Source organism: Typopeltis vanoorti, chromosome 19 (genome assembly GCF_054136105.1).
Source record: "Typopeltis vanoorti isolate ZY-2024b chromosome 19, IOZ_Tvanoo_1.0, whole genome shotgun sequence".
NCBI classification, from domain to species: Eukaryota; Metazoa; Arthropoda; class Arachnida; order Uropygi; family Thelyphonidae; genus Typopeltis; species Typopeltis vanoorti.
In genome coordinates, this window is record NC_143567.1 from 78,056,652 (window position 1) to 78,084,251 (window position 27,600).

Sequence of the window (27,600 nt, forward strand, 5' to 3'; positions counted from 1 at the left end):
ACATGTTCCAACATAAAAATGTGCACAAATTCACATGGAGAGAAGAGGCTAGGAATAAGAAAAGTCATTAACTATGTTATTGTTGATAGTTATGTTTTCTCCCTGGTGCAGGACACCAGAGTGTACAGAGGATTTGAAATTGGAAGCTATCACTATTTAGTCTTGAGCAGGATAAAATTGAATTTCATATTGAAAAGAATAACATGTAAGAAAGTTTTAAAGCGAATAAAAGTTGAGCAGCTCTCAGATGTGAACTGTAGACTAAAATACACAAAGGTTATTGAAGAAAAAATGAAAGAGTTTGAGAACAGGAATCAAACCTTGGAGATTCAGTGGCAAGCCGTGAAGAAAGCCCTGATTGATTCAGTTAGACAGGCATGTGGTGAAGTTGTCTGCAAGGATAGGAAAATTAGAACTCCATGGTGGACACAGGAAGTTAAAGAGGCAGTGAAGGAAAAGAAGATAGCATATCAAAAAAATTCCTGGCAAATGAATCAGCTTGTGATCTTAGAGAATACAGAGACAAATGCAAGAATTCTAAACACTGTGTAAAACTAGCACAAAAGTCATGGGTGGACTTTGGCAAGAATGCAGAAAATAAATATCAAGAAAGTGGCAAAATATTCTGGAGGTTGTTGAAGAAGCTTAGGAATGGAGGAAAGAGTTCTGTAAAAGGAGTTAGAGATGACAAAGGTGACATGAAAACAGGAGAAAAAGATATCCTTAAAGTAATTACTTTGAAATCCTCAAAGTAATTACTTTGAAAAACTGCTAAATGAAACAAGCAGTGATGACAGCATAGTGGTAAAAAACACTGACCAGGCATGCAATCAGGAATAAATATCCATACTTGAAGTAGAAAAAAGCCATCAAAGGCTTGAAATGTGGAAAGGCAGCAGGAGTAGATGATATTCGGCCAGAAATGCTGAAGTATGGTGGTATAAAAGTCTAACAGTGGCTGCATTGCATAGTTCAGAAAGCATGGACAGAGGGACGAATTCCCGATGATTGGAGTAGAGTTCTCATAATACCCATATATAAAAAGGGAAATAAAACTGAATGCGAGAATTACAGAGGTATTTCCCTACTGAGTGTTCCTAGCAAGATCTATGCAAGTATACTTGAGAAACGGTTGAGAAGAATTGTGGAAAAAAAGCTGGGTGAAGAACAAGCTGGATTCAGGCCAAATAGAGGCTGTCAGGATCAGATCTTCATTTTACAACCAATAGTCGAGAAAGCATGGGAATATAACAAAGATCTGTATTTAAGTTTTGTCGATTTGGAAAAGGCATATGACAAGGTGCCAAGAGAGAAGCTATTCAATACGCTACAGTTGTATGGTGTCAATGGGGGCATTATATCAAGCAATACTTAGTCTTTATTTGAGTTGTAAGTCAGCAGTTAGAATTGAAGTACAGGAAGATGGTTTAATGTTAAATCTGGTGTGAGACAAGGATGTACATTATCCCCTCTGTTATTCATTATCTATATGGATCACATTATGAAGGAAGGTGGTATTAAACATGATATCAAAATTGGAGATGCTAATGTCAGCTCTTTGCTTTATGCAGATGATGTTATACTTCTAAATAAATCCGCTACAAGTCTGCAAGATTCTCTGACTAAATTGAATAACTGTTGTACTAGATATGGTATGAAGGTCAGCAATAATAAGACAAAGACAATGAAAATAGGCAGAATCATTAAAAATGTCAACTGTGTTGTGAATGGAAAACCTGTGGAACAAGTAAAACATTTCAGCTACTTAGGCACGATTTTTAGTGAAGATGGTAAATTAAATATAGAAATAGACAACAGAATCAGCAAAGCTGGCATGGTAGGAAGTCAATTGAATAAATTCATATGGAATAACAGAGAAATTAGTCGGAACACTAAATTAGCTGTATAAAGACAGTGTTCAAACCAGTTTTAACTTATGAATCTGAGAGCTGGGTCAGAAGTAAAACACTTGACCAAAGCCTAGAGACCGCAGATATGAGTCCTGAGAAAGATTATAGGCGTGAACAGATTGCATCAATGGCAATATCATATTAAAAACGAGGATATTAGGAAAGAACTTGACATTGTCAGCATCCAGGAATGCGTTAGCAGAGCTAATCTCACTTAAATAGAATGGGAGAGGAAAGATTAGCATAACAAGTGTTCTCTGCCAGTTTGGCAGGAAAACGACCCAGAGGAACACCAAGATATTGGTGGATTGATGCGGTACAAAGTGCCTTAGACGACAGAAATATAAGATCTGATAATGTTGGAGTAGTCTTGACAAGTAACAAACTGATTTGGAGGAAAATTATAGATAGGAAGTTAGTAATGATGTAATTTTTTTCATGTAGTACTATCACATCCTGTACACCCCTTGAGGGTACATGGCAGGAATTTGATGATGCACTGTGATGTGACCTTCGGATAATTTTTTTTTTTATTTTAATGCTGCCCTCTGATTACCTAATGTTGAACAGCCCTGCTCTAGATGATGATCTTAATATGACAGTCAAAACATTGGGAAATTAAAAATTGGGTAATTTTTTTTAATACGGTTGTAGTCTCCATAATTTGTCCGAAATGAAAGATCAGATCTCTTTGAACTTTTGCCTGCAGTCATTCCTGGCATAAACACATCGCATCAATAGCCTCCTCAGCATCCAAGAAACTTGGCATTCTCTTTCATTCAAGATATTTTACACCTGACCAACTCTTCATTATAAACAAATCCTAAATCTGTCCATGTTAAGAATATTGTTCACACATTTAGGGTGGTGCACCTAAAACTTCACTTAAAATCCTTGATGCCACCCAGAGACATGCAATCAAGCTCAGATTCCTCACAGATTCACTTCAATCTATCTCGCGTGCACGATGTTTCAGCACTATCTATTCTACAGATATTTCTATGATACTTACTAAATTGGCAACCACTTTCTATTGCACCTGATACAAGAGCTGCAGCTCCCCTTTACTGTGTAACTGCAAACACACCGAATCTGCTTTTATTCATCTTTTATTTGATTCACCTCTGTCCTCTGGAACAGCCTTAAGAATTCCCAAACTACAACCCACAAACCCTTCAAATAAATAAATTTCCATCTCAGTCCTGTTATGTATCCCACACACTATGTGCCCCTTGACCAATCGTGTATGAGATCAGTGTGTGTGTGTGTGTGTGTGTGTGTGTGTGTGTGTGTGTGTGTGTGTGTGTGTGTATACACACACAATAAAAAAAAGCTAGTATATCAGCAAGATAGTCTTAGATAAATAAAAAAACACCAGACAGAACCTTCAATTACAGAAGAACTCTGCTCAACTTCAAATGTTGTCGCTTTTTACAAATGCACAAAACAACATCCCCCTACACACCTTCTTCAGACATGCAGAGCAATCTTAAGTCTTCACTAAACACAGCCTCTTAGGGCTAAGCATTTTTGGTGATTACGTTCACTGCAGCATGTGTGAAATGTATGGCCTTTGTAGAGAAGACATTTTTGGGAGGAGAATGAAACTGCAATGTCTTTGTTGAAAGAGTTATGTGAATGAATGCAAAAAGTGTGACGAGAGTAAGAAGTGATAACAATGAATTGAAAGACCAAATGCATGATAATACGATTATCAGTACTGCAAGCAGTGTGAGCAACTGTACAAATGATGCAGTGAAAAAGATGAACATGGCAGAAGGTAACGAAAACGATAGTCCACTTATATGGAATTCTTCACAGAACAAAATGTGAGATGAAGTGGTTTGGAGGAACACCTGTTGGATGGTATGACACAGATACAAAAGAAAGCAGAGCATGAAAAAGCAAAAGCACAAAAATAAGAATTGGTTTTGTATAGTGATTCACTGATATGAAGAGTTTTTGAAGAGTGTGATGAAATCATGTTTTCCTGGAGCTAAGATAAAGGGTGTCAGTTACACCATAAAGATGAAGAGTTAAGGTGAGAGATATGCTTATTTTGGCTGGTACAAATGACTTAGAAGGTGACAAGTATGATATGGGGGAAAAAAAAAGTTGCTAGCACCTGCTAAAAAGTAGTGACAGAGATTAAAATCTGCGAGTCTGTTGCCACAGTACGATAGAGGCAAGATGAAATCACAAATAAGTTAGTACACAGATTGTACAGGAGGAATGGTGTAGAGTTTGTGAACTTGTGGAGCGAGTTCGATTGAAAGCAAGATTTATATAAGGTAGATGGTTTGCATTTAAATGGATTTGGTGTCAGGAGTCTTGACAAAGTGTTGTTCAGTGAAAGTACAAAGTCAGAGAAAATAGAATGTTTTTAATGGGGATGGAGGTGAATGTGGGTACAGATAACCTAGAGATTAGCAAGTGGGAGAATGATCACTAGGGATGTGCCAAAGCATACTGAATTAAATTTTATAAACACATGTTCTGAAAAAAAAAAAAAATCATTAAAAATTGATAAAAACTTTTAATCTGTACTTTTTTTTTTGTTTAAAAAATTTGTTAATAAAATTTAATCATGCTTCAGCCAAATTGAAAAATGAAGAAAGATTAAAAACCAGTAATAATACTTCACGTAACATGTGACCAAATGAAAATAAAATGAATAAATAAATAGAGAGAGACTGAAAACTGATAGGAGAGTTTATGAGAATATAATCTTCAGCATTGGAGTTACTAAGGCTTGCACTAAAGACATGAGTGTCCATATATTTGCCTTATTTTGTTCTTTTAAGGTTTCACTTGCCTTACAGCTGTTTCGAACTGTTGGTTATCATCATCGGAGATCAGGCAGAAACCTTAAAATGACAAGAATCCCCATTCAATACCAAAGCAATTTGTTTCAGAAAACAATTTTTTTTTATATAAAAAACTGAAGTCAGTGCTAAAGAGCAATTATCAGAGAAGAGCCTAAACGTATCCATTTTGGCATCATTGTAAAATAAACAGATCCATTCATATTTCATACACTACTAATGAAACTTGAAAAGTGCAAGTTGTGCAAGCCAAGAGCAACTCCGATGCCAAGGATTGTATTTTTACAAGCTTGCTCTCTTCTTCATTTGAAATTCTCCAAGTTTCTATATACATGGTTACGAAATAAGTATGTATCTCTAATATCCCTTATTTCTGTTCATTCTACATTGCCAAAATGAAGACTTTTAGGATGTTTTTTGATAAAAAAGGGAAAATAAAATTTTACTATAACTAAATATGATAACTCAGATTATTAAATATAGAGCCAAGATCCTTCAATTTGAAATAATTCAGATATTTTAATGGAAGGTATTATGGATACCTTCCATTAAAATAATAAGTTCTGATAACATTTGCTATGTCCAATTAATTTTTTTTCTGGTCTTTATTTAGTAGTACCTCTGATGATTTAAATGACAATTTATGAAACTTATTGGGTTATATTGTTCATTTTATTAAAACTGCTATATGTTAACAAACGTGGTCTCAATACCAAAAATTAACTGAAGAACAGCTAAAACTACAGAAATATTCATAATCATAAAGGAGAAACTTGTTTATATTTGAAGACCTACATTGTATTCTTTGAGAAACAGGAGACAGAAGCCTGTTCCACAACACAGCAGTAGCAGGAATGAAGGAGGAGGAAAAGAAACTTGTTTTGCAAGTTTGGATCTGGACAGTGAAGGGATGCTGGGTGGCAGCTGCACATTAACAGATTTAGCAGAGTGGAAGAATTACTGATGCTAGTTCATCTGAACATTTATAGCGGAAATATTCATAACAGATACATATTGCAGAAACCAGACATCTGTGTGAAAGTAGGTGGAGTGAGTTGGTAAGAGATGGGTCATTAATCTGATTGCCCTTTTCTACATTGAGTCAAGTATTTTAATGGAGCTCTTAGGAGCAACAAACAAAATATGAAACCAAAATTTGATAGCTGGGCAGATTTGTCATTTGTGTAAATGTTAACAGCTGTTCAGAGGTGAGGTCATGCTTGAGCAAAAGAGAAATTGTAGTTTTGTGGAATGGTTGTGATGCATTTATGCTAAGAGAGGCTTGACAAGGGTAATTCCAATGTGAGAAATCTCATAGTCTTGTTTAGAAATTTGAGTGTTATCCAAGTTAATACTGCTCCCTCTTCTAATTTCCCTTGAAATCCTCATCCATAATCTCTAACTTTAAACCATATGTTAAATTGGTTCTTCAAACACCGTCTTATACTATATAATTATCATCAAATTCCTGACATGTACCCTCAAAGGGGTGTACAGTATATTATGATAGTACTACATGAAAAACTTACACCATTACTAACTTCCTATCTACAATCTTACTCCAAATCCATCTGTTACCTGTCAAGACTAACAGTATCAGATCTTATATTTCTATCTTCTAAGGCACTTTTTGACTGTATATCAATCCAATTATATCTTGTCATTCCTTTGGGTCTTTTTCCTGCCAACCTAGCAGAGAACACTTGTATTGCTAATCTTTCCTCTGCCATTCTGTTTAAGTGACCTGAGATTAGCTCTGCTAGCACATTCTTGGAAGCTAACTATGTCAAGTTCTTTCCTAATATCCTCATTCTTAATATGATATTGCCATTGATCCCTTCACTAAAAATTGTGCCTAAGTAGCTGAAATGTTACTTGTTCTATAGATTCTCCATTCACAAAGCAGTTGATATTTTTATTGCTTCTGCCTATTTTTATTGTCTTTATCTTGTTATTGCTGACTTCATACCAAATCTATTACAACAGTTATTCAATTTAGTCAGAGAATCTTGTAGACTTGTCAGGATTTATTTAGAAGTATAACATCATCCGCATAAAGTAAAGAGCTGAGATTAACATTTCCAATTTTGATATCAGGTCTAATACCACGTTCCTTCATAATGTGCATCCTTGTCCGACACCAGATTTAACATTAAACAAGCTTCCTGTACTTCCTTCAATTCTAACTGTTGACTTCCAACTCAAAGACTTAAGTATTGTTAATATAATGCCCCACTGACACCACACAACTGCAGTGTTTTGGATAGCTTTTCTCTTGGCATGTTGTCATATGATTTTTTCAGATCTACAAAACTTAAATACAGATCTTTGTTATATTCCCATGATTTCTGAACTATTTGTCGTAAAGTGAAAATCTGATCCTGCCAGCCTCTATTTGACAGGATTCAACTTGTTCTTTGCCAATGTTTTCTTCCACAACCCTTCTCAGCGTTTCAAGTATACTTGCATAAATCTTACTAGGAACACTCATTAGGAAAATACCTCTAATTCTCACATTCAGCTGTATTTCCCTTTTTATATATGGATACTATGAGAGCTCTACTACAATCATCTGGAATTCGTCCCTCTGTCCAGGCCTTCTGAACTATGCAGATGCAGCCACTCCACATTTCAGACTTTTGATGATTTTTTTTCTACTTCAAGTATAGATATGTATTTCTGATTGCATGCCTATTGATTTTTTTTTTTTTTTTTTATACAACTGTGCTGTCACTGTTTCATTTGGTAATTTTTCAAAGTAATTACTCCATACATCTTTTTATAACACTCTTTCCTCCATTTCTGAGCTTTTTCAACAACCTCCAGAATATCTTGCCACCTTCTTGATATTAATTTTCAATGTTCTTTCAAAGTCTTCCCATGGCTTGTTCAGCTAGTTTTACGGTGTTTGGTTTTTACCAGGTATTTTTGATATGCTTTCTTCTTTTCCTTCACTACCTCTTTAAATTCCTGTGTCCATCATGGAGTTCTGATTTTTCTATCCTTCCAGACAACTTCACCACATGCCTCTCTGGGTGAATCAAATGCTTTCTTCAGGACTTGAGACTGAATCTCCAAGGTTTGGTTCCTGTTCTCAAACTCTTTCATTTTTTCTTCAATAATGTTTGTTTATTTTAGTCTACAGTTCACATCTTAGAGGTGCTCAACTTTTATTTGCTTTAAAACTTTTTTAAATGTTCTTTTCAATATGAAATTCAATTTATCCTGCTCAATACTAAATTGTGATCACTTCCAATTTCAAATCCACTGTACACTGTAGTGTCCTGCACCAGTGAGAAAACATCACTATCAACAGTAAGTCAACGAGACTTTTCTTATTCCTTGCCTCTTCTCTCCATGTGAATTTGTACACATTTTTATGTTGGAACATTGTGTTAGTAATCCATGTCCTGAGCAGAAATTCAACAGGTATTTGCCACTTTGCTTTGTAGCTTTGCTCTTTTCTCCAAATTTTCCCAAAATATTTTTGTATGTCTGACAATCATTTCCTACTCTGCTATTTAGATCCCCAACCAGGACCAACTTTTCCTTTTTCATTGTGTCAGATGCTTTTTCTAAAGCCTCAAAAAATTCTTCCACCTCTCTCTTAGTAAAACCTTCTGCAGGACCATAGACACAAATAAGTCTCATTGTCCAGTTCCCCATTCTGATATTTGCCCACATCCTCTAATTGATACTGCTTGCCATTCAAGAAGATTAGCCTCATATTTAGTGTTGAATACTATAACTACTCCTTTTCCTTGATTGGCATTGTCTGCAGTGTTTTTTTTCTGGAAAAAGAGATGCCAGTACTCACCATGAAGATGTTATTACAGCAACTTCCACACTTTTAACATATCCTCCGATGCACCCTCGTCGTCTCTGGATCGCTTCTTGCTTTTGGTATCAACTGCAGAATGACGACCTTGGAGCAGCCATGAGTCCACATATTTGCTAGAGTTGAACTGAGTGAGAGGAGGTCCTACTATCCTGATGAACATCAGTGCAGAAGTTGTCTGTACAAGCAGAGATGATCTAGATGAAGTTACTATAAGATTCATCTGTGAGAAACCCCTTTCACGTTCACTGGAAGATATTATTGCAATTGTGCCCAAAGTGTGCTTTAGAGGAAGTAGTATGTCCGTGACTTTATTTTCTTTATTTATGGAAACCACGAACTGCTTCTCTTTCATTTAAACGAAATTTACATGCTAACTTTTTAATTTTGGCTTGATCAATACTTGTAATCTAAAATATTAGCACATTCAGGTAAATCAACATCATCTCCTTCAAGCAGACACTTTCCAACAGCTTCTTTCAGACTTTTATAGAAAGCAGATGAACTTATTGTAGGACTGTGTCTTTCATTTTTGTGGAGCTCAATCCCTTTGAACTTCATGTTCTTCTGACTTTGAAGAAAAATACTGTAGTAGGGACCAGGATTTTCAATTTTCTTCAAAAAGTTGAACTGTATTCTTTATCTTCCTGTCTGCTTTGTACAAGTCAATATTTCTCTCTTGTAAATCTAGATTTAGTTCACTAAGCTCTTGGAGAGCATTACACATAAGGCCCAAATCAAGAAGAAACTCGCATGACGTTATTTTTCTTAAAAGGTCTTCATAAAGAAAGCGATCTGTTTTGCATCTTCTGCTGTCTTCTTTTGCCTCCAGAAAGTGGACGAGGGCTTCAAAGTCTTGCCACACTGCAGAAACAGTGCGACAGCTAAATGCAGCCCAGTAAGTGCTTAAAATCCTGCCAATTTTAAGAAGTTGACGTTCTAGAGTCGCTGCACATTCCTGTAGTTCCCTAGCATTCTTAGGTGAAGTTGATAAGGCACATAAAGTTTGTGCATGAAGCTGTTAAAGCGATTCATTCCTGCCATATTGTTCACTGTGTCACTAACAGATAATTCAAGGTGATGGCTAGCACAATGCCATAAAATAACACTAGGAAACTTCTCTTGCATTCGTTTCCTTACACCATTACACACACCAAACAACATGGCTGCACCATCACAAGTTAGACAATAAATACTCCTTTAAGCAATCTTCAGATGATCCTAAACACTCAAGATGACTAATTAAAGAGTTTAGAATCCCTCTAGCAGTTACATCTGATAATTCGATCAAATCTAGGCAAAGACTCACAGGAGCCAAAAGTTCAGGAAGAACTACACGAACAATAATAATCAAGGTATTGTGTTACTCACGGTTGTCGATTCATCAATAAGTAATGATATTATGTTCTTGGAGTCCATTATATTGTCTATTAATGTTTTTCTCATTTCATTTGCGATGTGGCTAACAATGTTAATGCAAGCATTTGCAGAACGAAGAATATATCCCATGCTTAGGCCATTAAGTTCCTGTAAATTTATTTAGTCTTCAAAGTTGTTAAATGATTGGTTTCTTCTCTCAACTTTGTAAGCGGTTCGAAACACTTCTCCTGTCATCTTTATTATGAGACAAAATATTTAGGAAAAATTTCTCTAATGTTTCGTGTTTTTCTTCAGATTTTATTTTTTGGCACGCTTTGTGCACTGCACTCTCTTTATGATCATAAATCTTTTTTCTTAATGACATTAACTGTTGTTTGCGAGATTTTCCAAAATAACTGATTTTACCATTTGCTCACTCTGCTGAAATTTTCGTTCTCATATGTTTATCAACGGCAAGACTTCCGACATACTTTACAGCCCAACATTTTATTTTGGACATACAGCCATTCGTTTCTCTTGCAGAAGTAATTTTTCTGCAAAAGTGTCCAACATTCGGGTCAATCATTATCAGAATCTGCTTCCTTTTGACTACGTGGATCTTCGGTCTTAGTTTCGTGATTCTCTTCACCAAGTGCATTTTCGGTGCTAGTTTTCTGTTTTACAGGATCACAAGTAGATTCAACAATTTCTGCTTCTTCAGCCTTCCTTTTTTTTACTCATTGGCATAAACTAACTACTTATTTTACTCATTTTGAACAATGATTGCACTGATTTAACTTGGATTAATTCAAAACTCAAGTGAACACCTGCCTGTTGCAAAGTGAATATAGAACTGATAAACTGATATTGGAAGCAATCTGAAGTGAACAGAACTTCCTGTTTCTGGTTGCATACCAACCTACGAAACAGGAAAGCAGGGTACCAACTTATGAGTAATCAAACCTGAAAATTCAATTCGTGAACACAGTATCATCTATCGGAATATTTCTAATACATTTTGCTGTTAATAAATCGCAAATTTTTAAAAACTTAAGAAAAAAAGCACTGATTGTCTGAATATAACATTTGTATCGATTGATAGTATCAAGCTTGAACTCTGGAAATGTTGAATTAGTGTGTGTTTCAGGATTTGTTCTAGAAACTGATTTTTGTTCTTTTTGCCCTGGCAAAAAGAACAAGGGGCTTGTTTAACGAGGAGATGTCCACAGCTGGCATGAAATTCTGTCATGTTGTACCATCATTTATGGTTTAAGTGAATAAGATTACAATTTGATCAGTTAAATCCCAAATTGCCAGCCTATCCTCGTTCGTTCAGTGTCCAGGTAGATACCTAACAGGGTGCATCATGAGAAGGTGAGGACTGGACATTAGGTCAGAACCCCTGCCAGTTCTTTGCATTCCTTTAAAGGCTATGTGGAGGTCTCCTCTCAGTTATACAGATTTGAACCTTAAGCACCCCTATATATAGCATATTATAATATATACTATTATGGAGATCCATTTGGATAGCATATACTATTAGCTTGGTTTCTTTTGCTGATTGTTTATTATTATTATTATTATTTAACACCTCCAGGGAGTCCATAGACTCATGGAGGGAGAGCATCTCCTCTACAACTCTCTCTGCCAACCGCAACTACATTCTTCATCTACAACAATGCCATCTACTGCTGACCACCACCACCATCACTAGTATTTTCAGAGAAAATCACAAACATCCATGCCCATGGCGGGATTCGAACCCATAGTTCTGGATGTATGGCAGTTTGATAATTTTTTGTGTTGGGAAGTTTGTTTTGGTTGTTGGGTTGTTTTGCTTGGTTTTGCTGTTTTGTTAGTGTAATTTATTAGTTGTGTTGGATAATTCCGATTTTGAAAAATTTGTGTTAATTTCTTTATTTCTGTGTTGAGATAATTACGATTAGTTGAAAACTTGTAAGCATTTATGAGTCGTGTTAGGATGACCGATGTTTTAATCGAATAAGAATGCTATGAGTTAAAATGGAGGTAGTTTCCAATGCGTGTGGGTTTGTGGAATATTTTCGTGGCTATTTTGTTTGTTCTGACTAATGTCAGGTTTAGGAAATTGATGGACTTGTTCTGTTCAGTTTCTATGGTATATTTTAGTCTGTTGCTGCAATCGTTAAGGGATGCTTGTAAAATGGTGATGCATGTTGGTTCTCTATTGCATAGAATAGTCCACAAAATGTGATATGGGGATGGGGGGGGGGGGGGTTTGAGTAGGAGTGATTCTATGTGTACTAAGAACAATAAAGCTAGATGTCCATTGATGTTTTGTCCCATAGGAGTCCAAAAATTTGGATGTACATGTTGTTTCAAGTTAAAAATAAGTTTGATGAGATTACTAGTTTGGTTAGGTTTATAATATCACTGGGCGTTAATTCTGTTTGTGAATATAGTGTGTGGCCTTCTGTGAGTAGTGCGTATATGATGTCTAGTATTCTGGGGACGTCCATGTTGGTGTATAACGAAGTCGCATCCAGAAAAGTTTTTAACCAGTGTATTCTTCCTATACTGACATGACTGTGAAACATGGACACTAAAGACAAAGGAAATTCAAAAATTAAGAGCAATACAGTTTAGTATGGAAAGAAGTATGCTTCATATCACAAGACTGGATCACAAAAGGAATACGTGGAAAAGAAATCAAACCAACGTCTCTGACATCATAAGAGGAGTGAAACATCTGGAGTGGCAATGGGCTGGACATATAGGTTGAAGACAAGACCAACGATGGACAAAAGAAGTACTTTGGACTGGATAATTGGATTCTACGAGAGGAAATACGACCACAAAACTGACTAAATCATGGGAGATTGTTGATATTTTTGCAGGAGTGACATGGGAATGAAGAGCCATGGACAGAGTTTTGGAGTGATCTTGGAAAGGCCTGCATCCAGCAATGGATTGACAATGGCTGATGATGGTTAAGCAATTTCAATCTCATCTATAATGACAAAACAATATGTTTTGTATTTATTATAAACTATTATAAATCAAAACTGGGTCAATGTTTCATAAACATAACTCAAACTGGCATTTTCCATAAGTACCACTATTCTATACAGCTATTTGAATACATTAAATCTGTTAGACATGATAGTTCTAGCAAAAATGATAGGGGGAAAAATAGACCAAAAATTCAGCTGTGAACAATCTGCCTTATAAGTAAACAATTAAAGAGTAGTTATATTTGGTGCAATGCACAAGTGTTTTTTTTTTTTTTTTTTTTTTTTTTTTGCTATAAACTGAACTGACAAAACAAAGGAATAAATTCTCTGGCATAAATACTAAATTCTCTTATCAAAATTTGGAGTCATTTCAATCAGACCTCTTAATGGCAAAATTAGACAGAAAGTACATCTGCAGTGCATATCCAAAAGTTCATGTGTTGTGACAACCATAAAATCTACAAAAACTTATCTATGATCATTACTTTACTCTTCACTGTTTCTTAGATAAGTTCACTGAAAATAAAATTATTAACATCTGACCTCCTTTGGAGTTAAAGGACTCATCATAGGAGGTCTATACTCTCTCATACCAAAAGATCATTGAACCATGCCTTGAACCTTATCACAGTTTCTGCAATCACTTTCGAGCAATGCAAAGCACCTGCTTCTCACTCCCTTGCTTGCACTCTCCTTATATAGCTTCCATGGATGGCCTCTAGTTCTACCCTTGCCTCCTTCTACTCTATGAAATATCTTCTCCACATTAATCTGGTAAAAACTCTTCACCAACTTATGAATCAATCATATCCCCATTTCTATTCACAAGGCTCTGTAAATGCATTCCCTCAATCGCTCCTTATATGACATTCCATGAACTCTTGCCATACTATAGCTTCCAATTGTCTCCTAAGCTTTCCATAATCACAAGCCTTGTAGTTCCATATACATTTTTTTAAATAGAAGTTCTCATTGTATTTTTTGAATGGCTTCACACATGTAAGAGAATTTATTACTCATGTTTTGCTAAGTGTCATGAGCCTCTTTCACTGAGAAGACAGAAAAACTGGTAACATTTAAATTCTGAATACAAGAATGAGTCATACAGTATGTGTACAATATCATGAGTTTTGGTCACAGCTCTCTCCAGTAGGAAGAAACACAGTGCTTGAAGTTACTCATTGCATTACTTCAACCTTGGTGTCACTTCTGGATCTGATTCCCACTGACGACACCACAATAAAGGTCAAAACCAGTATAGGTAGTAGCCCTTCCTATAATGCATAGCATTATACATGTCTGCAATGATATGTGCATCGCATTATGGGATACTAAGGCAACTGATGTGCATCGATATACAATTAGCCCAGTTGTGAAGTGACTTCATGTGCAAACTTTGTTTGCTTACACTAGGATAAAAGGACGACACCAAGAATATACTGTATTTCTTATGGTATATTATACGTGTCTTATAAGATGAACTTTCTCACACCTAAAATTTATCTGAAAATTAGGATGTATCCTATAAGCCGAACGTCTTATAAACTAGTGCATCTTACAGTGCGTCATTGCTTGAGGGTAATGCACAATCGATTTGAATAGTTGCATGGTCATTAATGGTCACACATTTAAACTAGTAAAATCAATACATTATATTTAATCTTTTGGCCTCTGTCTATAGAAAAAAAGAGGTACGAACTTGGAGGAAACAAGAGTAGTAATTAATAGAAGCAAATTATGAAAAACAATCTCTGCAGAAAACTGGCAAAATGGCCAGAAATTGAAAATGAATTAAAAACTTGGATAATGGATCAAAGAAGATCACGTTGCTGTGCATCTACAAAAATGATTATTCAACTAGCAAAATTATTGGCAATAGAAGGAAATTTGGATAAGCTGAGTAAATTTCTTAATTTTGCAGGTTCGAAGGTTGTCTCTTTTGGATAAAAAAAAAAAAAAAAAAAAAAAAAGAAAATAACAGAATTAAGTCAGTGATCATGTGGTCAGAGGAAACAATTAAAAAACTAACAAAATTAGAAACATCACACTCAATGACAAAGATTTATTAGTCAACTTTGTCATAAATGTCCTTTTCACTATCCCGATCAATGATACTATTCTTCTGATACAGAACATATTTCTGCCTAATATCATGGCTCTTTTTGCCCACGTGCTTCACTCCGGGTATTTCGTGTGGCAAAATAATTTTTACCTACAAAAAGAAGATATGGCCATAGGCTCACCACTCCCCCCCCCCAAGCTAACTCTTACATGGAAGACTTCAATCAACTGATGATATTTTCACCATTTGGCCTCACAGCCATGAAACATGAAGTACGTTACTAAGCCACCTAAAACAAACATATTCAATTCACCATCGAGATTGAAACCAATAACTCTTCCTTTTCTAGACATAAACAGAGTCCTAACAATTTGCTCCAATTTACAGGCGCTGAACAAACAACATGAAATTATTAGCCAAACATTTGTAGAAAATGGCTACAATAAAAAATAGTTCAAAAGATCTTCCCTAAAAATACCATTAAACCCCCCCCCCCGACAAAAAAAGATTACAAGAATGCCATAGCCATATCATATATTAAGGACATATCAGAAAAAAACAGAACACCATATATATACAATATTAAGGCACTTCAAACATGCCACAGAATTAACTGGAAAGGCACTAAGTTTCTAGACCACACCAAAACCTGATTTGAAAGTTCAAACAGGCCTACGAAATGCTAAAACACCATCCAAGTCAAGAATGATGGATTAATAATTTCAAGAACCTGGAGGAACCATATTCAACCCATACAGCATCCAGAACAACCTCAAACAGAAGAAAACCTTAATAATATGAGGACTTTAAAGATTGCTTAATGTAGTTTCTGCAATGAAACCACTTTTTTTTTTAAATCATTGGTATATTTTTTATACTGATATGTATGAAAAGTTTATCTTATTTTGTGAATTAATTTTTAATTTTGTATACAGGTAACCCTCGTATAATGCGGATGTTAGGTTCCATAGAAATGTCGCATTATGCGAGACTCAGATCACATAGAAAGAGTAGGGTAATGTTCCAAAATCCTTTTTTTTTAAATTATACAAACAACACTGACATATCCAACAAAAATATATTTTTATTTAATTCAGGTAATTCATGTCAGTTAATGAATTAGGATGCATCCTATAAGAAAACAAACTATGAAACATGTACATAGTATAAACTTATAAAAATACAAATGTATATAAACTTTGTTGCACATAACGCATAAATGTTTCAATGTCTTCAAAACTAACATTTCGTAGATGTTCTCTATTTATGAGTGGCCGGACGTCGTCGTCACTTGAAATCTCTTGGAAATCATTTGTATAATTCTCATTGCATACATCGGCTGGTTTAGTTATCAAGAAGTCAGTAATAACACCTTGCTTACCACTATGCTGCATTTTTTTTTTTTTTTAAATTAAGTTCATAACATAGAGCTAAACAAACATCCACTTGTCTCGTGAATTTTCTGAAGCGCTCCATTCAGGGATCATTATCCATAAAATAACTTCCTAACTTTCTCGCTAAGTCCAATCCCTCTGCTAATTTCTTTAAACAGATTCATTACAATCATAATTTGTGACAGAATTTTCCATTGCATTTGCTTCGACATCCTCTGTTAATTGTACCAGTTCATCCTCATTTGAATCTATTTCCCCATCAATTAATTCACTAATTTCGTTTTCAACCATATCTCAAAGCCCTCTAAGTGGCCATTACTATAAATAAAAATAGATTTTTTACATAAAAAGGTATTACATATTGTATGTAACTCACCAGAAAATAAAGTGCTCGACTTGAGATTAACACGCTCATGATTTTTAATGCACAATATATGAAAAGGTATAGGGTTACTACAATATAGACCGTGTTATACGAGTAATTTTTTTTAAAGTTTTTTTTTTTTTCACCAGAAGCCAGATGTAAATGATTAAAGCATTTAGATTCATCTTAGTTTTGTGTAGCATCATGTAGCTTGTGTCCTGTACATACTATCTAACCACAGATACGAGAACCTCAGTTGGCTCAGTGCCAATAAGAGGAGAAAGAAAAAAGGCGATATATGAATTCGTCACTGACACTCAAAATCACGTGCTTTATATGTAACTTTTCCAACTGTTATACAAACAAAATAGTTACCACTATATAAACTACAATATTCATAAAAGAGAAGTTAATTTTCTGATGTGTAATAATAAACAACTCATTCCACAATACAGATTGATTACCCTATTATCGGAATGGATTCTCTTTTTGATATGCGCAGAAGTGTCGAAGAGTCTCGCATCTGTGGGTGTACAGTATGCATGTTTTCCTAATGATAACCTCAATACAGAGGTTGAAATGTTGAATATTATTTTCTTAATTACAAGTAAAATAATTATTCCAACATGTTTTTTTTTCTCCTTAAATTCTTTACTATAAATACTGACCAACGTGTAACCTTAAAAGAAAGAACAGGCATTAAAAGTGTGCTTAATAAAACTAATACATGCAATATGCAGGTAAGGTGATAAAGATTAACACTTTAAAAATGAAAACAATACTTGAGTCTGATAAAATATGCTTGAGTGTATAGGGCTCAGGTTATGAATCACTAAAATAGCGACTAGTGATTGACGAGAACAGAGAAGACAGTTAAAAATTAATGATTAGTCTCATAAGATAGTTCTCAGAGATCTCATCATTCCTTAATAGAAAGGAGTATGGTAAGATGACTATGACTGACTGAGAGCAAAGCGAGAATTTCTTTACAGCCACTGCATAAGACTAGACTGCCACAATCTCATTTCAGGCTAGATTTGATACAGCCTCTTATTGGTGAGGTCTATTAGGGAAAAGCAAATGTCAAAAGCTTGAGAAACAAGCCGATCTAGCCAACGTGCAGTCTAATTTCTCTTAATCCTAACATGGCTTGAAATTCAACAAAAACACACAACCAGATGTAACTTCCATAACAGAGGACATGCTACACATAAGAAAGACCTGGATGTTTCTGCAACTTGTCTGTAGGGTCTACGAATCTGTGTGTGATGCACCTTTGATAGTATTGCAGTCTTGTGTAGTTTAAGGCAAGCTATCACATACAGCTCAGCAGTCAAATTGTTACATTTATTGGAATCTGAGCAGATATTGTGCTGTCTGGGAAGACTGCAAATCCCACTAGTTTGATTTTGAACCATCTGTGTCAACAGGTACAAAATCAGAATATTCCATTCTGTGTACTTGAAAAAGCTGCTGGTAGACAACAGGAGAGGGTGGAATGTTTGAATAGCCTATAGAAAGAAATAAAAACTGCATGGTGGTATGCTTAAATGCCATGGAGATAGTATTTGATGGTATCTGTGCAATACTGTCTACCCAAGTGTCTGCAGCTTCTAAGAGTACTCTTGTTTGCAAATTACAACTCTCATCTAGAGTTATGGTTAAGGTGTTAGAGAGGACAGTTTAAGACCTTGGGTTGACACACAGCAGCATCCTCTTTAATGGAAGATAATGTTACTTATTATGAGAAAGATGTCAAGTGCAGTGGAGAATGAAAATGCATATACAATGACATAAATAAATACAAATAAATCAATTAAAGCAATAATTATATAATAATTAAAGCACATACTGGAATAATATAATATTAGAAGTGCGATTAAAATTAAAGAAAATTTCAGTTGTTGGAGTGTATGCTCTTGAAGAAGGAAAAGAATAAGAAAATGATTACTTTTACAAAGAGTTGAAAGGAATATATGAAAAATTAAATAAAACAGACCATATAATTATAGCCAGAGATCTTAATGCCAGAATAGGAACGAAAAAAATTGAACAATAATATACAAAAATTCAGAGAACCAACAGTAAACAAAAATGGAAAGAGACTCATTGATTATACAATATATAATAATTTAAAAATAATGAATACATTTTACAAACCTAAATGATGTGCAAGAGGACAAAAAAAAAAAAAAAAAAAAAAAAAAAAAAAAAAAATCAATAATAGGCTACTTTATAGCAAATGAAAAAGCAGTAAACCTCTTCCTAGACGTTAAAGTTAGAAGAGGGCGAGAAATTCACACAGATAGTACAGGCAAAACTAAGATTTCCACCAAACTGGCTACAAATAAATAAACTAGAAAAACAAAATCTAATTACAAAGTAAGACTACTAAATGATTCAAGTATAAGAAATTTATACCAACAGAGGATTAATAACTACTTAGAAAAAAATAAAAGAAAATGAAGACATTGAAAAAGAATGGAATAATATAAAAGAAATTATCACATCAGCAACACATGCACATCTAGGAACACACAAAAAAAATAAAAAATTACATAGATGGGACAATGAAAAAAAAAAAAAACAATAATTGAAAATAAAAAGGTGGTTTTTAAAAGATGGTTAAGTAGCAAAAAACAAGATGAAATTGAATATAAAAAAAGACAAGCAATAGCCAAAAGAAAAACCAAAAAGAGACACAGAGAAAACTGGGAAAAATTTGTATCGTATTTAGAAAATGACATACACAAAATAAGACCTAGTGAGTACAAAATACTAAAACACATGAATACAGATAAAAGAAACTGCAACTATAAATTGTGAAATAGATGTAAAAGAATTCTTGGATTACTTTACAAATCTTTGGACGGATAATACTGGCATCAAAAATAATTACACCAGAAACTTACAAAATACCTTAAATGATATGATAACAATGAAAGAATTAAAGGACAACCTAAATAAAATAAAAAATGGCAAATCAGCAGGAGAAGATGGGATAAACTCTGAACTGTATAAATTTGGTGGAAAAAAATTTCATCAAAGATTATTAAAATTTTTAAATAAAATATATACAAATGGACAAATACCAATAGAATGGAATACAACCATAGTAATACCTATATTTAAAAAAATAAAAAAAGGGGGGCATAAAACACAACCTGCTAACTATTCGATAAACTAATACAGAGGTATTAGTTTATTGAATACATGCTACAAAATATAGCAGAATACTTAATGAAAAACTAAAAATGTTATTAGAAAGTCAAAATTGATTTAGAAAAGGATGCTCTATAATGGATGCAGCTTTCTGTTAAAAACTATTTATAGAAAAAAGAAGAGAATTTAATTTGGAAACTCATCTTTTGTTTATAGATTACGAAAAAGCATTTGAAAAAGTAAAAAGATATATACTGTTTGATATATTACAAAGAATAAATATACCTAATATTTTACTACATACAATATTGATTATATATAAAGAAAATGAAATAAAAATAAATGAAAAGTTGTCTGAAAAACAATCTACAAACCAAGGAGTAAGACAGGGATGCCTTCTGTCTCCAACACTTTTCAATATTTACATTAATGAAATATTAATACAGTGGAACACCTTAAACAATCAAGGTATAGAAATTTCCCAGAATAACAAAATAAATATGCTATTATTTGCAGATGATCAGGTAATAATATCAGATAAGGAAGACAATTTACAAAGAGCAATATATAATTTAAACATTATAACTAAACAGTTTGAAATGAAAATTTCCATAGATAAAACTAAAACAATGGCATTTTGTGGACAAACTCCAGTTAGAAGCAAAATAGTTAATAAAATAATATAACAAATATTTTCAGTTATCTTGGATGTGAAATATCATATGAAGGAGAAAAAGACAAAATTTAAAAACTTCAAAATTTTTACAGATTATAGGCCTGATAAATAGAACATTCAACCCAAATATAGTATCGAAATAAACATGCTGGAAAATATACAATACTCTAGCAGTGCCACATTATTATATGGCAGTGAAATTTGGACAATAAACAAACAAGATAAAGAATAAAAACAAGTGAAATGAGATTTATGAGAAGAACTGCAAAACACACATTATTAGATCAAAAAAGGAACGAAGACATTTTAAAAGAACTAAAAACAAAATTAATAGAAGAAAAACTAAACAATTATAAACAAAAATGGATTGAACATATAAACCGAATGGCTAACACCTGACATCCTAAACAAATACTAAAATATAAGCCAATTGGAAAGAGAAGGCAGGGTAGACCTCAAAAAAGGATATTGGAAGATAATGAGACCAGAACAGACCAATATTGTCTATACCCGTAATTAGTGTTATGATGACGATAAAAAAATACAAATAAATTGCCATGATAAGTTAGTAATTAAACTGGAACAAATAGGGGTGGATAAAAGTGCATCTGATTGGTATCAACAAGGAAGTGAACAATATCCCAGAAGAGAAAAGTCAGTGGTGTGTCCAAGGGACTGTTGCTGTTTAAGTTGTGTTTGCAGATTATGCAAAGTTGGGAAGATCTATGGAATAGAGTAGATGTGACTTTACGACTTGAACAGAGACTGAGTGATGGGGGAAGGGGGGGAGTCGGTCCAATAAAGTTTGGACTTAATTTGAGAGAAACAAAGATGGGATGAAGAGTATAACACCTGTGGATATCTTAGAAAGGGAGGAAATAAAAGATCTGGGGTGATGGTGGATAATAAGCTAAAATTTAGGGAACAGATTGCTAAAATTGTGAGAAGAGCACAAATTCTGGCAATGATGCAGGCACCTGGTTTTCAAAAGGATGCAGAGATAATGGAAAGTATCTTGATCATGCACAGACAATGGAATTCACCTACCTTCTAAGCTGATTTGTTACTTAAATTAAGGGAATATTAAATCCCACATTGTTTCAAAACCGAATAAGAAACTCAAAGATCGGAATCAAAGAGTTTCATGCCGAATATAATAACTATAAAAGTATTAGCGACTAGTAGCATAAGCTAAAGCACAGTTCAAAGTACGTAGTACAAATTGGGGAAAGTTCTGATCGCTATTCTTAGTATTTCTCATAATGTAAAACCCATCTCCTAGGAGATGGGCAATGTTATACATTATGGTGGGAGGTCACTACCCAGACCGGTTTCGATCTTTATTGAGATCTCATCAGTGAGTAGTTAGACCAAAAATAATACTAAGGGTATGGCGAAAGGAACTTATATACTCTGCTATACGAGTTGTCAAAAAGGTGCACCCATAAATTATTTAAAATAAAGAGCCAATAGGCTTCATTTCGGTGATGTAAACATTATTTAAATTAAGAGGATATTAAATCCCACATTGTTTCAAAACCGAATAAGAAACTCAAAGATCGGAATCAAAGAGTTTCATGCCGAATATAGTAACTATAAAAGTATCGGCGACCACTAGCGTAAGCTAAAGCACGTAGTACAAACTAGGGGCAACTTGTAGCAAAGGTGGGGAAAGTTCTGATCGCTATTCTTAGTATTTCTCATAATGTAAAACCCATCTCCTAGGAGATGGGTGATGTTATACATTATGGTGGGAGGTCACTGCCCAGACTGGTTTCGATCTTTATCGAAACAATGTGGGATTTAATATCCCCTTAATTTAAATAATGTTTACATCGCCAAAATGAAGCATATTGGCTCTTTATTTTAAATGATTTGTTACTGTTTTATATGAACACATTTAACTGTGTAGAGATATAGCTGCTGCATATTTTCTATCCTCCCCTTTTGATGACAAGTATATTTTCAGAAGTATTACCACTTGAAAGCTGTAATTCTGTTATCAACCCCCCCCCCCCCAACTGGTGTTTTCCCATTATCTAATCTCACTGCTTCAAATTTCTTGGCAGCCAGGAAATCCATCACTGCAATGATGCCTCTCAAAACTTATGCTGCATGCAAATTCATTACTGACTGGAGATGAAAATTTAAAGGAAAGTAAGTTGCTTCCCCCTGTCTGACCAAGTAGCTAAACTAGAACTTGCAAAAGATCTGTCTTCTAAATTACTGTTGTCATTTACAAACTGTGCAAGCTCTGACATGATCTACTGGATTTATATACTTGGCTTCTGCGAGTGAAAATAGTCCAGAAAGTGTCAAGCCAATGAAAAAATGCGATTAAAAATACTAATAGCTATTAATTTTTCTGAAAATAACATATACTAGAATATTAGTTATAAAAAATATAACTAATACCTTCCTATATTTTGGACTACAAAAAACAATATGCGCATGCAGGCACTAACACTGGCCAATTGAGGCTGAAGAAAGGCAACAGAAGTTGAATCTAGAGTCCTAAACGGTGTCCCCCAGCGGGCTAAATTGGGTTGTCTTGGCACTCTCAACAAATTTGGATGTATGCTTCCCAAATTTGGGAAACATACAGTTTAAGATCATCAGCCCAAAACCAAGCCAACCCAATTTAGCCTATTAAGGAGAACCATTTAAGACTCTAGGCCTGATTTCTTCAGCCTCATTTGCCTAGTGTTAGTACCTGTGTGCACATATCATTGTTTTTTGTGATCTTTGATGGTAATGTAACATTGCCAAAATACAGGAAGGTATTAGTTTTTTTGTAATTAATATTTTAGTATATGTTATTTCCATAAAAATTAATAGCCATGTGTAACCAACATATAAGCTTATCAACAAGTAAAAACATCTCCCAGCATTAGGGTTTTTTTTTTTTTTTTGGGCTTTCTTAAAATGCTACATTAAGGTCATACAGACTATTTCAAGTGCCTTCATGGCATGAGCTAGATTATCACGTGAAGCAAATCTTGCTTCAATGCTGAAGTAGAGCAAAAGGTGTAATCCTCAAGATTAATGCTTTTACCAGTTTCTTTAGCTTGTCTCCTCTCTACTTTATTTGCCATCTTGTTAAAGAAAAATAAAATTAACAATTTCCAATATCCAGCGGTTTAATTCCAACTTTCCTTGCATTATAATTTACTAAGTGTAATGCCTAAAATTACAAGGCTGAATTCATCAGCCTTGTAATTTTAGGTAGCCTTGTAACTTCCAAAGATTTGGGAAACACTCATCACCAGAGTTCCCACCTTACATTCCAGGCCACCTACTACTGCCCTTAGAGGGCGCTCTACCTAGATAGGACTTTAGTGTCACCCACATGGTTGGGCTTAGTATTGTTTGCTATTTGTGCATATGTTACATTAATTGATTTTGTAATCCCCGTAGATGTCCTAGTGACTAGGACGAAATATAGGAGTATTAAATTCTATTTTAATTCTTTGTGAGTGTTGTAAAAAATCCATTAAGCCTCCAACATGATGAATTCATCACTATACATATTACAACACGAAAAGGAAATAACAGAGGTATTATTAATCTACTTTTGGTTTATACTAGGCCATAGACATCCCAAGTATTGAACCTATAATGATTTCTTTGACAGTCTGGCAGTATAGTGCCCTTTTTTTTTAAAAAAAAAAAAATCTTAAGATTACACTTAAATATTATTGGACCTCCACAGTCTACTCATTGTGGAAGGTACCTCTGTCACTCACCAGTCCATGCAAAAAAACTTCCAGATATAACCTTGTTCTCCCTTTATCTATGAAAAATCTCATTAATCTGGTAATAATCCCTCATCAACTTATGTCTATCAAATTCCACTCCCATCTGCAATTACATTTTCTGTATTTCTATATACATTATCTTCCTTCTACTGAATAGTTGAAATAGTTGATAGGTTCTGGTCTCACCCAGAGACCAGAACCTATCTACTTTGCTTCTTTGAGGCTTGAAAAGTTCTAAGTTCAGTTCAGAGAAAGGAAAATATCACTGACACTTTAAAGCTATAGTATAAAAAATGAACATTATGTAGGTTAACATCATGATGAACAGTTAATGACATGAACATTTGTAGGAACATTTACTACATTTAATTACATAGTTGCATCCTCTCCTTTCTTTGCAGCCATGGGTCGCATTTGTATTTATTTGTGTAAGGTGGCGTTTGTAATTACGAATAATACTGGCATCACACCTTAGCTGCTGAAGTAACCAATGCTAGCAGATCAGCGATGTTATTAACTGCGAGAGTTCTTCTAGCCAGTTTGTCTGTTTGGTGTTACGAAAAAAACCCAACTTTCCACTGGGCAAAACTGCCACTTCAGTATTAGACCAGCTAACTCACCTTCAGCCTACGTCTTTCCAACTAAAGGCCATCGTCGATACCGAAGCGATCTACGGGGAGGCTATATCCAACAAGCATTACATGGAGTGGGTGAACAAAACTAATGATTATCATAAAAAAAAATAATAAAAAAAAATAAAAAATGGTCGATTTACAGTATGTTGGTGTAGACGCAGACCACTTTTTGTCCTCATAAGCGAAAGCTTTTCTTTAAAAAATGTTCTATATACAGAAAGGGGGGGGGGGGGAAGATGGCAAAGTCACCTTTCGAAAGCATTTTCATGTGCTACATTTGTATTTAATTTAAAAATTATAATTTTGTTTTATTTAAAATTTTTTTTTTAAATAAACTTATAAAAAATCGTGAATTCAAAACAAACTGGTCTATCATTCTCAAAACTTACAGTTTTTCAGTGCAATTTATCAACCAGATATGTGCATCCACCATTATAAATAATTGAATCACAAATACCGCCTTTCATGACTCGTATGTATATATTCGAACTGGTGTGCTTTGAAGTATATATCATAGATTGAGTGGAAAGAACGGGTGGGAATTTATTTTAAAATAATGTCCTTTACAACCAAACGCAATTATTTGAATAATATAACTATCATTATATACACCAGGTGCTTGGTAGGGTAATTAATAAACGCTAGCAGATAACAAAAAGTATAGCAAGAAGAATGAAATTAGGAAGCCTACATACAATACAGGTTGCCATTTTTAGAATAAGCAAATTTAATAGTAAAACTTACCAGCTGAAAGATCTTTTGTCTGTTAGTCGTGGGCTCGTTTGTAATACTGTATTCAGTTCAAAAGTGGACAAACGAATCTACTTTTCGTAAGTTCAAAATTTTCACTCTCCTACGAGCAATAGAAAAATAGATATTTGCAAACCGCACCAAGTAGTCTAAAGGAAATAACAGACTCCGCACCTCTGTTAGACAACCAATAAATGACGCCTGAGCTTCTAGAAAATTCTCGTCGTCATCTGGATTAACTAGAAACCACTTATTATTTCCTAATGCGCTTGCGCATTCAATGTTGTGCACTGCAATTTAAAATAAAACATTAAAAATTTTGTTTTTAGATCACGACATGGAAATGAAAATAGGAATTTCTTTTTATAAAACAATATACAAAACTAATTTAATTATAAAACTATTAAATAAATAAAATAAATTTCGCACTATTATTTCGTTGACCACTATGATATAGTAGAAGAATTTTAAACCAATTATAATAATAAACGATTATAAATAATAATTTATTAGAATTATATATTTAAGAATTATATTGATTATTATTATTATAACGAACGCTCCTGTGAAATTAGTGATTTTTATGTTTTAATTGGGTTATTTTCTTAGAATAATTAGTTATTGCTGATTTTGTGTATTTGAATATTTCATATATTTCCTAATGCTTTGTTAAAATATTATAATATTAAAGAATTATCCTAAAATGATGACAAAATTTCACAGGAACAATACAGCAGCAACAAAGAGGATTGCTAGTGAAACTGCATACAAGGAAGCTTGTACCAATTAACAGAATCACAATATTTCGGAAACTAAGGAGCATATCGAGGCCTCTGTACCTCAGTGGAAGTGGCGCTTGCGTCCTCTGAGCTTGGTCGCCAGAAGTCAGACTTAAATTTAAGTCTAGTCGCCGACTGGAGGAACTTTTTTTAAGCCTTTCTTCCACCGATTCCCGAGTTAGTCGATCTCTGGCACAGGCAAGCGGGTTTTTCCTCCCGGAAACTCGGGTTTTTTTATCCCGTAAACTCAAGAAAATCGACCGTAGTACCCACATTATTTCATACAGTAAAATATCTTATTACGGTTAGGTACCAAGAGATGGCAGTACTTGTTTGCCAGCCTCTTCATCTGCAGCTACTATAATTAGTGATAGACATGGGCCAGCTATCTCTTATTGGCTACCGATGGAGATTGAACTGCCCACTCAGTCTCCGAAAGCTGAGTATAAAGGCCTCGCCTACTCCCTATAAAGGGAATAAAAGGCGTTAGCTGATTTTTTTAGCTGATGAGCATATCGAGTATGAATTAATGAATTCATTGGTATGAATTTTGCTTAGGCTTTTGACAGAATAAAGCAATAAAGCATTTAAGACTGTTATGAAAGTGGAGAATGTAGGATTGGATTATTAACATTAGCATGGCAAAGAGGATGGAAGACTGACAGAAATCAAAATTATATGGGGGTTTGTGAGTCTGCAAGATTATGGTAGCAATGCGATACCACAAGGATCAGTATTTGGTCAATGGCTATTCAATTTGTTTGGGAAGGTTTTGACAGGAGACATACACCAAACTTATTATTATTATTATAAAAATCAGATAACACCTTTTATTCCAGTATAGGGAGTAGGCAAAGCCTTTTTAGCCCTCTCTAACTTTTGGCGACTGAGTGGGCAGTTTAATCTCCACTGGTACCATCATCATCATAATCAGTACTGTCTTAACACTATTGTAGGCCCTGGGCAAAGCAGTGCACGGGGGCCCTACTCACTTTACCCCTACCATTTCTGCTTGAAGGGCTATTCACCTGAAAAAACAAACATATATATTTTAAAAGTTTGTCTATAGTATAGTATGAAAAGTATTTAGTTATT

The 27,600-nt window shown here is 34.3% G+C and overlaps 1 protein-coding gene across 1 annotated transcript in view; it reads right to left on the reverse strand.

The window, feature by feature from the left end:
* Positions 1–25,928, reverse strand: part of Droj2 (DnaJ heat shock protein family (Hsp40) member A4-like) — a 76,639-nt gene extending 50,711 nt beyond the window's left edge. Inside the window, exon 1 of the mRNA XM_090408875.1 lies at positions 25,721–25,928. The gene's annotated coding sequence lies outside the window, so the exon portion shown is untranslated. The remainder of the gene's footprint in view (positions 1–25,720) is intronic.
* Positions 25,929–27,600: the final 1,672 nt, after the last annotated feature.